This window comes from Amblyomma maculatum, chromosome 3 (genome assembly GCF_055883805.1).
Source record: "Amblyomma maculatum isolate TAMU_Amacu chromosome 3, ASM5588380v1, whole genome shotgun sequence".
NCBI classification, from domain to species: domain Eukaryota; kingdom Metazoa; phylum Arthropoda; class Arachnida; order Ixodida; family Ixodidae; genus Amblyomma; species Amblyomma maculatum.
The window spans coordinates 14,654,001-14,665,593 of record NC_139346.1 but is presented as its reverse complement, the minus strand read 5'-3'; positions in this window follow the sequence as shown (position 1 = coordinate 14,665,593).

Here is an 11,593-nt window from a genome sequence, read left to right as displayed (position 1 = left end):
TTATTAGTTTGTTTCTGCGTTTGTTTGATTGTTTGCTCGATTGTTCGTTGGTATTGTTCTGTATAGTTACCATACATTTATTCTTTTCATTTTGTCATTTCTTAAAATATGCACTCCCCCACCTCAATCCTTCTATAACTTCAGATGGAGCTGAAGTATGTACAAATAAATAAGTTAATCATTAAAATAAATAAATGAGATTAGAGTTGCGGGGGAGCTCGCCCTCGTGGTTGTGGCCGGTAGAGCACTGCTCTACCTGCGCTGCCACAACACCGGACATATCCGGAAGAACTGTCGCCTTCCAAGCTGTGCAATCAGTCGCCGTTTCGGGCATGAAGAAAAGCAGTGTGTGCGCAGCTATGCGACGACGCAGGGACGTTGAGGAGTGACGACTCGACGGAGCTCCTCATGGATGAGGCCAATGCGGAGGAAGCAGCAACCCCAGGCCTGGAGACGCTCTTGACGAACGCGACTCAGGCAGCTGAGATCAGTGTCGCTGTCACTGAGACACGCAAACCTGAGTCCGCTGGGAAGAGCATCCAAGTGTTGGCGACAATCGAGATAAGATGGACGAACCTGAAGGGGACAACCTCGAAAAGGATAACATCAGTGAAGCTGCAGTGCCTCAGGCTGAGGACGAAGATGCGCAGCAACCTATGGATGTGTCGAAGAGAAGCGCAGCCGCTATGTCTAAGCGTTTGCGGGAGGACGCCGCTGATGCCTCGGCGTTTCAAGTGGAGACCGGTAGTGGGGAGCTGCTGGCAAAGGCTGCTCCGAAACGTCGACCAACTCTTCGTTCGCGGCTGAACATGCCTCCGGATTGGAGGCAGGCGGTGGCGACGCCGCCGACGTAACCCTCCTCCGTGTCGGGGAGGCGTCTCAGAGGCACACCTGATAGCTAGACGTACCAACAACAATGGCGTCTTCTTGTGCAGTGTGCCGGCTGACATGACGGTATGGTGATTGTCATATTCTATCTTGTCATGTGATGATCCAAATTCATAGGCCTGTTTGTTTGCCTGAGAGGTGCATAATATGTCCGTCTGGTCTAGTACCTTAATTCCACAGAAATGGCGCCTCCATTAAGAATCGCTGCACTAAACACTAGGGGATTGGCTGCAAGATGCCGGCAGTACCATCTTAGCCGTTTATTACTTGAAAACGATCTGGACATTATAGACATCCAAGAAACAAACGGTGAAAGTCAGGACCGGACGGACTATATGGTGCTACCTTTCCAATCACGCAATGATGCTTGTGTATGCCATGCTTTAGGTTAATCAGAGGGGTGTCTTCTCCTCCTCCGGAACTCAATTTACATTAACGTGGAGAGTGTGACAGTATGCCAAAGTGGCCGCTTTATAGTTTGTGACTTTACATTTTCTGGTTCACAGCGGAGGGCTGTATGCGCGGAACAGAGAGCAGGAACGCAAAGAGTTCTTTGAGCGGATTGCTCCTTATGTGAGGAGTGATCGGATTGTGATCTTCCTGTGATATTTCAATTTTGTGTGTGCGTCGGAGGATAGAGTTATAAAACAACCTGTTCGCGACAGCAGTGCTCTTTTATTGCGAAAGCAATACTACTCGCACTTTCAAGACGTCAGCGTGGTCCCGGCGGTAACCACGTTTGACCTTTGACCTTTAGACGACCCCCGTAGACAACCCCAAGCTCGCAGGAGCTGCCAACTTGGGTCTCTGGTTTCACATGGGATGGTTATGTCAGAATCAATCTGCTGGGACCCTAGAATTCACGTTACCCCTATAGGCCACAAAGGCACGTTCATATCGGTTGGTTAAAGCGGAGCTTTATATGTGGGCTGAGGAAGAAGAAAAAGAGAAGAGGAACGCTCGGTCACCCGTAGCTAATGCTTTCGCTCAACATTTGGTTCACCAGTAATTTGGTTATGTAATACCCTCTAATGCGGGTCTTTAAGGTATTAAAGTGAAGTGAAGCGAAGCAGCGTTGGACCCTTGTAATTTTTCTTAACGAGCTTGTCCAAGAGTGTTACCTCGAGTACGTTGCTAATTTATTGTCGAATTCTGATGTACCGCAATTGACACATTACCAGGGAGACAGTCACGCAAGGCTAGATAGAGCGTATGTTTCTGCTCAACTTGCGCCTCTCTGCAACAACTATATTGACACATGCCATTCATAGACGACGAAGATTTGAACCGGCGATTCGGAGAAGACGACGAAGCGAAACAGTGCTCCGCTTTCGTGCTGCCCTGACTGGCTGTTAGTGTTCTTCGGTGTCAGAGTGCCAGAGCGCCTTCTGTGTAACGTTACGTTACAAATCTGGTGGAGGAATTGCCAGGTATCGATCCAGTCCTGCAAAATCAACCTGCCAATACGGAGCTTAACCCCGTACATCAACGCCTCGGCCGCCGCCTACGTGGAGAGCCCCCTGAATTCGGACCCCTTCCGGCCGCTACCAGGACGACGCATTCTCAGACGGCCGTCGAACCTGCTGCAATGACATCTGAGACCAGGCTTCCCACCCACATCCTGTGTCATCAGCCGCGAACACCCCCCTCCTTTTATGGCGACGTGTTCGAGGACGCCGAGGACTGGCTTGAGAACTACGAGCGAGTTGCTCGTTACAACGGGTGGACTGATGAGCGCAAGCTCCACAACGTGTACTTCGCCCTTGAAGAGTCTGTACGGACATGGTTTGAAAACCATGAGGCTGCCTTTCCATCCTGGGCAGCCTTCTGTTGTGATTTCAAAGCCACCTTTCCTAGCGCCGACCGCCGGGAGCGCGCAGAAGCTGCGCTATACTCGCGCAATCAGCGCCCGAACGAGAGCGTGCGTATGTTCTTTGAGGACATGACACGCCTTTTCAAGCGTGCAGACCCACAAATGCCTGAAGATAAGAAGCTGCGTCACCTGATGCGGGGCGTTAAACAAGAACTTTTCGCGGGACTGGTGCGCAGTCCCCCGCGCACTGTGGCGGAGTTTCTCAGCGAGGCAGCGACCATGGAGACAACGCTGCAACACCGAGCCAGTCAGTACAACCGTGACGTGAACATCATTGGGTCCGACGCACCTCCTGTGCATATCGGCAGCGACATGGACGCACTACGAAATCTCATCCGTTCTGTCGTGCGGGAGGAACTGCAAGCGCTCCGGATGCCTTGCAACACAACAGCTTTTCCTTCACTGGCTGAAGTCGTCCGGGACGAGGTGCGTATGGCAGCTCAGCAAGTTGCTGACGTTCCTCAGCAGCGCGTTCCCCACCAGACGATCGACGCGAGGCCCACTTACGCGTCCGTCTTACGTAGGGCTCCCCCGCCGGACCATAGTATCAACGCCGCAGCTCCAGCAATGGAGCCGCAGGGTCCTCGCATGGAGGGACTCGCATGGAGCCGTATGGGGCCTCACTACTCCCCTCCGCCAATCTACCAGCGACCCCGTCAAGTATGGCGGCCCCGGGACCGTCGCCCTCTGTGCTATCATTGCGGGGAAGCCAGTCACCTTTACCGGGCGTGCCCGTACCGCCGCCTCAACATGCGGGGTTTCGCCTCGGAGGAACTCCACCCTCGGAATGACGAACGGCCTACTGAGATTGCAAGCGACCTTGCAGCGCGACAGTATCCCGTCACGTCCGGTTACCAAGAGCGTCGGTCTACGTCCCCGACGAGCTACCGCTCGACAAGTCCCCACTCTTCCCGACGCCGCTCCTCTCCCAGCCCTAGCCGGGAAAACTAATACCAGCGGCCTTCGGAGGCAGGGTCGCTGATGTCGGGAAATGTGAAGATCCTCCGTCATCGTCAGGCCGACCCGACGAGATTTCGCTTGTGTCAGGTAGCGACAGCATCCGGCATACTACCTCCGATTTATGTGTAACGATTGATGGAGTGGATGTCACCGCGTTACTCGACACTGGTGCCGATTACTCAGTAATGAGCCGTGGTCTCGCCCGAGAATTGAAGAAAGTTTTGACACATTGGTCCGGCCCGAAAATTCGCACGGCGGGAAGTCACTTGATCGAACCTGCAGGCAAGTGCACAGCGCGGATCGGCATCCGTGGTTTTGTGTTTGTCGGAGAAATTATAGTGCTTCCTGAGTGTTCGAAAGACTTGATCCTCGGTCTAGACTTCTTTCAGACCAACGGCGCTCTCATTGACCTGAAAGAAGCGCGTGTTTCCTTTTCGACGAAACGAGCCGTGGCGCGCATTGAAAACGAAGATCCGGGTCTGAACGTTTTGCGTATAGTCGACGATGACGTGAGGGTTCCGGCACGTTCTAGTGTGTTGGTTCTTGTAAAGCATGACTTATTCCACGATTACGAGGGCATCGCGGATGGGCACCTTCCGCTACTACTCGAGAAGGAATTAGCCGTTGCTCGAGGACTCGTACAACTTCAGAACAGTTGTGCTACTGTCCTCCTGACAAATTTTGCTAAGGAGATGCGGCATCTCGCCAAGGACACGGCTGTTGCCGTCCTTCACGATGTTACTGCCTTGCCTCATTTATGCACCACCGGAGCGAACCCTAAAGAGGAGGCCGCACCTGTCATACTCTGCAGACCGTTAAAATTAACCCCGACTTGAGGCCCGATCAGAGGAATCTTCTTTCGGCTCTTCTGAGCGATTTCGCAGACTGCTTCGCCACAGGCTCCAAGGTTGGTCGTACTCCTGTCGCCAAGCACCGAATCATCACCGATGAGACCACGTTACCGGTATGCCAGCGCCCGTACCGGGTTTCTCCTAAAGAACGTGACGCCATTAAAATGCAAGTGGATGAAATGCTTGCGGACGACGTGATCCAGCCTTCAACGAGCCCATGGGCATCGCCAGTAGTCCTTGTCAAAAAGAAAGATGGCACCTTGAGATTCTGTGTCGATTACCGAAAGTTAAATAACGTGACTAAAAAGGACGTCTATCCGCTGCCCAGGATTGATGATGCCCTCGACCGACTACGCGACGCCAGGTACTTCTCCTCATTAGACCTCAAAAGCGGATACTGGCAAATTGAGGTGGATCAGAGACCGAGAGAAGACTGCATTTGTGACGCCCGACGGCCTATACGAGTTTAAGGTGCTTCCGTTTGGTCTTTGCTCTGCACCGGCCACGTTCCAACGTATGATGGACACGTTTTTATCAGGTCTGAAGTGGCAGTCGTGCTTGGTGTACTTAGATGATGTCGTTATTTTCTCGCCTACTTTCGAGCAACACTTGGACCGGTTGCGCATCGTGCTTCAAGCCCTCAAAGGCGCGCAACTAACGATCAAGCCTGAGAAATGCCACTTTGCTTTCAAGGAACCACGCTTTCTCGGCCATGTTGTCAGCGCACAGGGCGTTCTCCCTGATCCCGAGAAGACTACCGCAGTGTCAAATTTTCCACGCCCCACCGACAAAAAGGCACTTCGACGATTTCTAGGTCTTTGTTCATACTACCGACGCTTCGTCCAAGATTTTTCTAAGATAACGGAACCACTGACAGCACTAACCAGAGAAGGCATACCCTTCCTGTGGGGAGACGATCAAGAACAAGCCTTCCAGGAGCTTAGAAGCCGCCTACACAGACCCCCAATACTCGCCCATTTCAATGAAGACGCCGCAACCGTCGTACATACTGATGCCAGCAACTTTGGCCTCGGCGCGATACTCATTCAGTGGCAAGGCGGAATAGAACGGGTTATCGCCTACGCAAGCCGAACACTCTCATGATCAGAGGCGAACTATTCGACAACAGAGAAGGAGTGCCTTGCGGTAATCTGGGCCATCAGCAAGTTTCGACCATATTTGTATGGACGACCCTTCCGTATTGTCAGCGACCATCATTCCTTGTGCTGGCTGGCAAGCCTTAAAGACCCGTCTGGACGCTTAGCTCGTTGGAGCCTCCGTCTTCAAGAGTATGGCGTCACTGTTGTGTATAAGTCGGGACATAAACACCAAGATGCGGATTGTTTGTCACGCGCGCCATTGGACTCCACTGCAGTGGAAAACGCCGACGATTTGTCCTTTATTGGGGCCATTACCCAATCACATATGGCTGACCTTCACCGCAAGGACCCGGAGCTGGCGCCGCTCATCGATTATCTGGAAGGACACGGTGGTAGAGTACCGCTGGTTTTTCGTCGTGGCTTGCAGTCATACGCTTTACGAAGTGGAGTTCTCTACAAGCGCAATTTTGAAAGATCCGAAGAGACATTTCTACTCGTAGTGCCTACGCACCTACGGCCTGACATCTTAAGCGCTTGTCACGACGAACCGTCCTCCGGCCACTTGGGAGTTAGTCGTACGCTTGCAAGAATTCGGGAGAAATACTATTGGCCGAAATTATTACCTTCAGTGCGATCTTACGTAAAAACCTGCCGTGATTGTCAACGCCGAAAACTCCACCCGTGAAACCAGCTGGATTTCATCAGCCGATCGCTCCACTGAAAACTCCTTTCCAACAAGTGGGGATGGATCTTCTTGGTCCTTTCCCGAAGTCAAGTAATGGAAAGCGTTGGATTGTTGTCGCGACAGACTACTTGACCCAATATGCTGAGACCGCGTCGCTCACAAATGGAACTGCCACCGAAGTCGCAGAGTTTTTTGTCCACGACATCGTGTTGCGTCATGGCGCTCCGGCTGTTATCATTACCGATCGCGGGGCAGCTTTTTCGGCCCGCCTGACTAAGGCTGTACTGAACCTTACACACACTAGCCATAGACGGGCCACGGCATACCACCCACAAACTAATGGCTTGGTGGAACGGCTAAACAGAACTCTGGCCGACATGCTGTCTATGTACGTGGATATAGAGCATAAGACCTGGGATCAAATCCTCCCATATGCCACGTTCGCATATAATACGGCACTTCAGGAGACGACGCGGCTCACACCCTTCGAGCTTGTCTTCGGCCGTCGAGTGACCACTCCACTGGATACAATGCTGCCCGTATACACCGACGACGAAGATGAGCTTGACCTGGACATCGCTAGTTCTACCCAGCGTGCGGAAGAAGCACGGCAGCTGGCAAGGCAGCGCATATACCTACAACAGCAACTAGACGCTGACCGTTACAACATGGGACGGCGCTTCGCTGCCTACGAGCCTGGAGACTATGTCTGGATTTGGACGCCCGTTCGTCATCGTGGACTGTCTGAAAAATTGCTGCGCCGGTACTTCGGCCCATATCGTGTCCTCCGCCGCCTCAGCGACGTTACTTACGAAGTTGAATCCGCGACCCAAGATCCCTCAAGCCGCAGACGACGCAAGTTCACTGATGTTGTACACATCGTCCGGATGAAACCCTACCACGATCGCCCCGCTGACTATTCTTGAGACTGATGGTGCCCCGTTTTGTGTTGTGGTATCCCGCACCAACCTAGCATAACATCTGTCAGCTCATCGCATCAAGCAGCATTTGCAGCATCGAGGCGATGCTGCCAAGAAGGGGGGCAATGACACGTGCCATTCATAGACGACGGAGATTTGAACCGGCGATTCGGAGAAGACGACGAAGCGAAACAGTGCTCCGCTTTCGTGCTGCCCTGACTGGCTGTTGGTGTTCTTCGGTGTCAGAGTGCCAGAGCGCCTTCTGTGTAACGTTAAGCTACAATATATGGTAAAGCCTTCTTTGTTTAGTGACCATAGCCTCGTTGTGTGCACCATTGGACCCAAAGAAGCGAAGACGCTGTTTAACTGGGAGTTATGGAAGCTTAACGACAATCTACTCACTGATGAAAATTTTGTAGATATTGTGCAGCGACGCATAAAAACCTTGTTAGAAGTGGAACCTGAAACAGTACCTGAATCATGGGAGCATTTTAAGGAGGAGGTTAAGATACACTCAATTGAGCGATTGGGTTCCTTATATAGAGAACAAAGGAGCAACGAGAAAGATTGCAAAGAGAGCTTGACTTTTTGTTGAGCTTAGAAAGTGCGCAACCATGGCAATATATGAATTAAATCAGACAGTTTAAAAACCACCTGGAGGCTATTGATATACGCAAGTACAAAGGGGTTGTTGTCCGAGCACGTGCAGAAAGATTATTTTCCAAGAAGCCCCCACCAAGCGTGCATTAGGCGAGGAAAACAGGTACGCGATGAAGAATGACATAAAAGAAATCAAAACCAGCAATGGGGTCACAAGCTACAGGGTGGAGATACAACAAGCGTTTGTGGAATATTTTCGCTCCTTGGTAGATCACGCAAGGCGAGTGGAGGAAGGATTTGAAAAAGACTTTACCCACTGATGCCAAGACTCGATGACACCGTGAATGCAAGCTTGGAGAAGCCCATCAGCATGAGAGAAATAGAAATTGCTATAGATGGGGGACCTGACCGCTGGAAAATCGCCTGGTCCTGATGAATTGGGCGCAGCTATTTATAAAGCTTTTAAGGGAAAAGTAGCGCAGGCAGTGCATCAAGTTTTGAGGGACGCATATGATAAAGGAGAAAGGTCACCGTCATTTAGAAGGACGCACGTGGTGTTGATACCAAAGAGCGGTGACCCCGTCAAATTCCTCTCAGTGAAGTCATACCGGCCTATAACACTTACCAATGCAGATTACAAAATCTTCATGAAGGTCCTAGCGAAATGGTCACAGAACGTAATTGAAGATGTTGTTGGGCCACGTCAAACATGTGGAGGGAGAAACATATTTACAAGCATTCACGTAGCTAGAAGCATTTTGGAATGTTGTGACGGTGTTTGAAGATCACGTTGCAATGTTGCAACTGGACTTGGAGAAAGCTTTTGACCTGGTGGATCATGTAAATGTAGGCTCAGTCATATTAGAGGGAGTTAAAATAACACATGCAAATTGTTTCACTATCATTATTGTAAATAAGGAAGTCGCAGAAAGCTTCAAGGTAAGATCGTTCGTAGGAGAAGGATGTCCACTTTCTCCTCTGTTATTTGCCATATCTGGAACCGTTTTGCTTATTGGTGATTAGAAATGAAAGGGTCTGAGGATTAAGACTTATGGTAAGCGAAGTAAAGATATTGTCATATGCTGACGACATGGTCGTTTTCTGTCAATATCAAGACAGCGTTTAAGAAGCAATCAAATATGCTAGTCAATTTTGTAGGCAAATGGCCAGCGCAGTCAGCTGGGACAAATATTTGGGGCTGTGGCATGGGGTTTGGTGCAACGCACCTTCCCTTTTCGAAAATGTTTCTTGCTCTGTCACACCTGCGAGGTACCTTGGAGTGCCGCTGTAACACTACAAAGGAGAAGTGGACAGTGATGATATCATCATCAGCAAAGTTTACAAGACAGCCCTGCACCTACCAATGAACACCTCCAACGCAAAACTACTAGATTTTGGCGTTCACAACACCTTCGAAGAGATCAAAGAAGCCCAACTGGTCATGTAGATAGCCAGGCTCCAGCAGACTCCTACGGGGAGCTCGCTTCTTAGGCGACTGGGGCTAGGTGGAACTGCGGAAATCGAGAATCCTACTGCGAGCATACCGGACGCAATTCGCCAGACGCTAAAGGTTAGCTCCCTTCCCCGGAACATGGACCCCAACGTGCATGTGGCCCGTAGAGCAGCCCGGGCGAGGAATGTACAACAAAATCTAGCTACAAAATCCACAACGGTATACACGGACGCGGCTCCGTATACAGGAAGCTCACATAACAGCGCAGTGGTGGTAGCTATTGATTCCCATCTAAAGGAATTAGCTAGCGCCTCAGTCAGAGATTGCACGGTAACCGAAGGGGAGGAGCTGGCCGTTTCTCTAGCGGTGGTAGCCGGGTATAGAAGTAGTACGTCCATTACCATTCTTAGAGATTCGAGAGAAGCGTGCCGTACCTACACGAATGGCCGCACAGATCGCGCCGCGCTCAGGCTCCTCCAGAGCGCGACCCCATCAAAAGTCACACACAACATCTACTGGGTGCCAGGACACACCGACATAGTGGGGAACGAACGCGCCAAGATAGCTCGAGGGTACACGAGCCGAGCTTCCTGCCAGTTGGACGATCTACCCGAGCGAGTCGGCCCTACGTACTCAGACATTCTGAACTACTATAAGGGGGTACGGATCCGCTATCCACCACCTCATCGGAATCTAAAACAGAAAGAGGCAGTGTACTGGCGAAGACTGCAGACAGGAACATTCCCAAACCTGCATATCCTTAGCAAGATTTACCAGTCGCAATATCGGGATACCTGCCCATGGTGTGGTAGCAAACCTTCGTTATACCACATCACATAGGAATGTAGAAATAACGATAGCTTTCGTAAAGACCCGAGTGCGGAACAGTGGGAGAGCCGGCTCTCCAGCGGCGATCTGGGTTGCCAACTAGGTCTGATCCAGCACGCCCAGCGAGCAGCGAAGTTCACCGGAGCCCTGGAATAGGGGCACCGACCCTTTGAGAAGACGGAAGATGGACCTCTTCTGCTACTAACACAAGACCTTCCTAGAGAAATTAACGTATTTCCTATCCTATCCTACAAGGATACGAAATATTACTAGAATGCTGAACGTGAACGTGTCCAGTCAAAAACAACAAAGTGGAGCGGCCTTGATTTCAATGTTTGCGCATACAACTGCATGCAATTTGTTCATTGTTGCTCAAGTCCGCTATGTTTTGCAAGCATTGTCCATGTCAAGGGTTGGCGTCCAGAAATTCTATCGATTGCGGGCGGTTTTCGTCTGGGGTTCGGTTTCGGACAGAGCAAGTCGTACAGATTTGTTTCGCTCGGTAAAAAGTGGAGGACTTGGTGTCGCCCATTTAATTTTACGACAAATATTATCCAGGTTTGCGTGCTCACGCAACCAAACCGATCCTTTTCTTCATACGGCTTTTCAAGTTAGACTGAGCCAAGTCTAACCCGAATTTTCGGTGTCCTCTAGCAACTTCAAAAACACAGGAGACCGAGTGCCTTTTTGCGTGAAGTTGTGGCTTCCTTTAACATTTTAAAAGTAAGATTCTCAATGGAATACCTAAGCGCTGTAACCCAAGAGCAGCTGTATAAGGACCTGATTTATGCAATGATGCCAGTGCCGTTGTATCGGTCATAACACTGTGGAGGGGAAGGTGAGGATGTCATAAAAAGATTTAAGAAGATGCCAGCATGGTCGTCAGCAAAGAGTTTTTTGTTCCTATTACACAGTGGTACATTACCTGTTAAACCGTGGTGGAGGGAAGAAGGTGTCTTTGTTCCATGGTAGGTGGACTGCTTAATTTGCCTTAAACCGGAAACCATAGACCATATTTTTCTTGACTGCTGGGATGCAGTCTTTCTGTGGGATATCCTGCAGAGGACTTCAATAAAGGGCTTGCCAATTACGCCCTATGGTATACGGTTCCTGCCGGTCCATAATCAAGAGGGCATCCTATATGACATATTCATGTTTCTTTGTCTTCACAGTGTATGGAAAATGAGAAGGGCTGTGATAAACGCGGACGCGGATACTCGCTCAGCGAGGGAGTATTTCATCGAAAGTATCAACAACCTGTAAGCCATCTATAATAGCCAAAAGTGAGAAACCTGAACGAATGGCAGTTTTGAGTGAACTGGCTAACCTAAAGCGTCTTTGAAACTTTGTGAACACGTACTTTGCTAGAGCACTTTAGGGTATTATACTTTTTTTTCCCCACTGTAAATATCATTCTTAGCAGGAAATGAAAAAA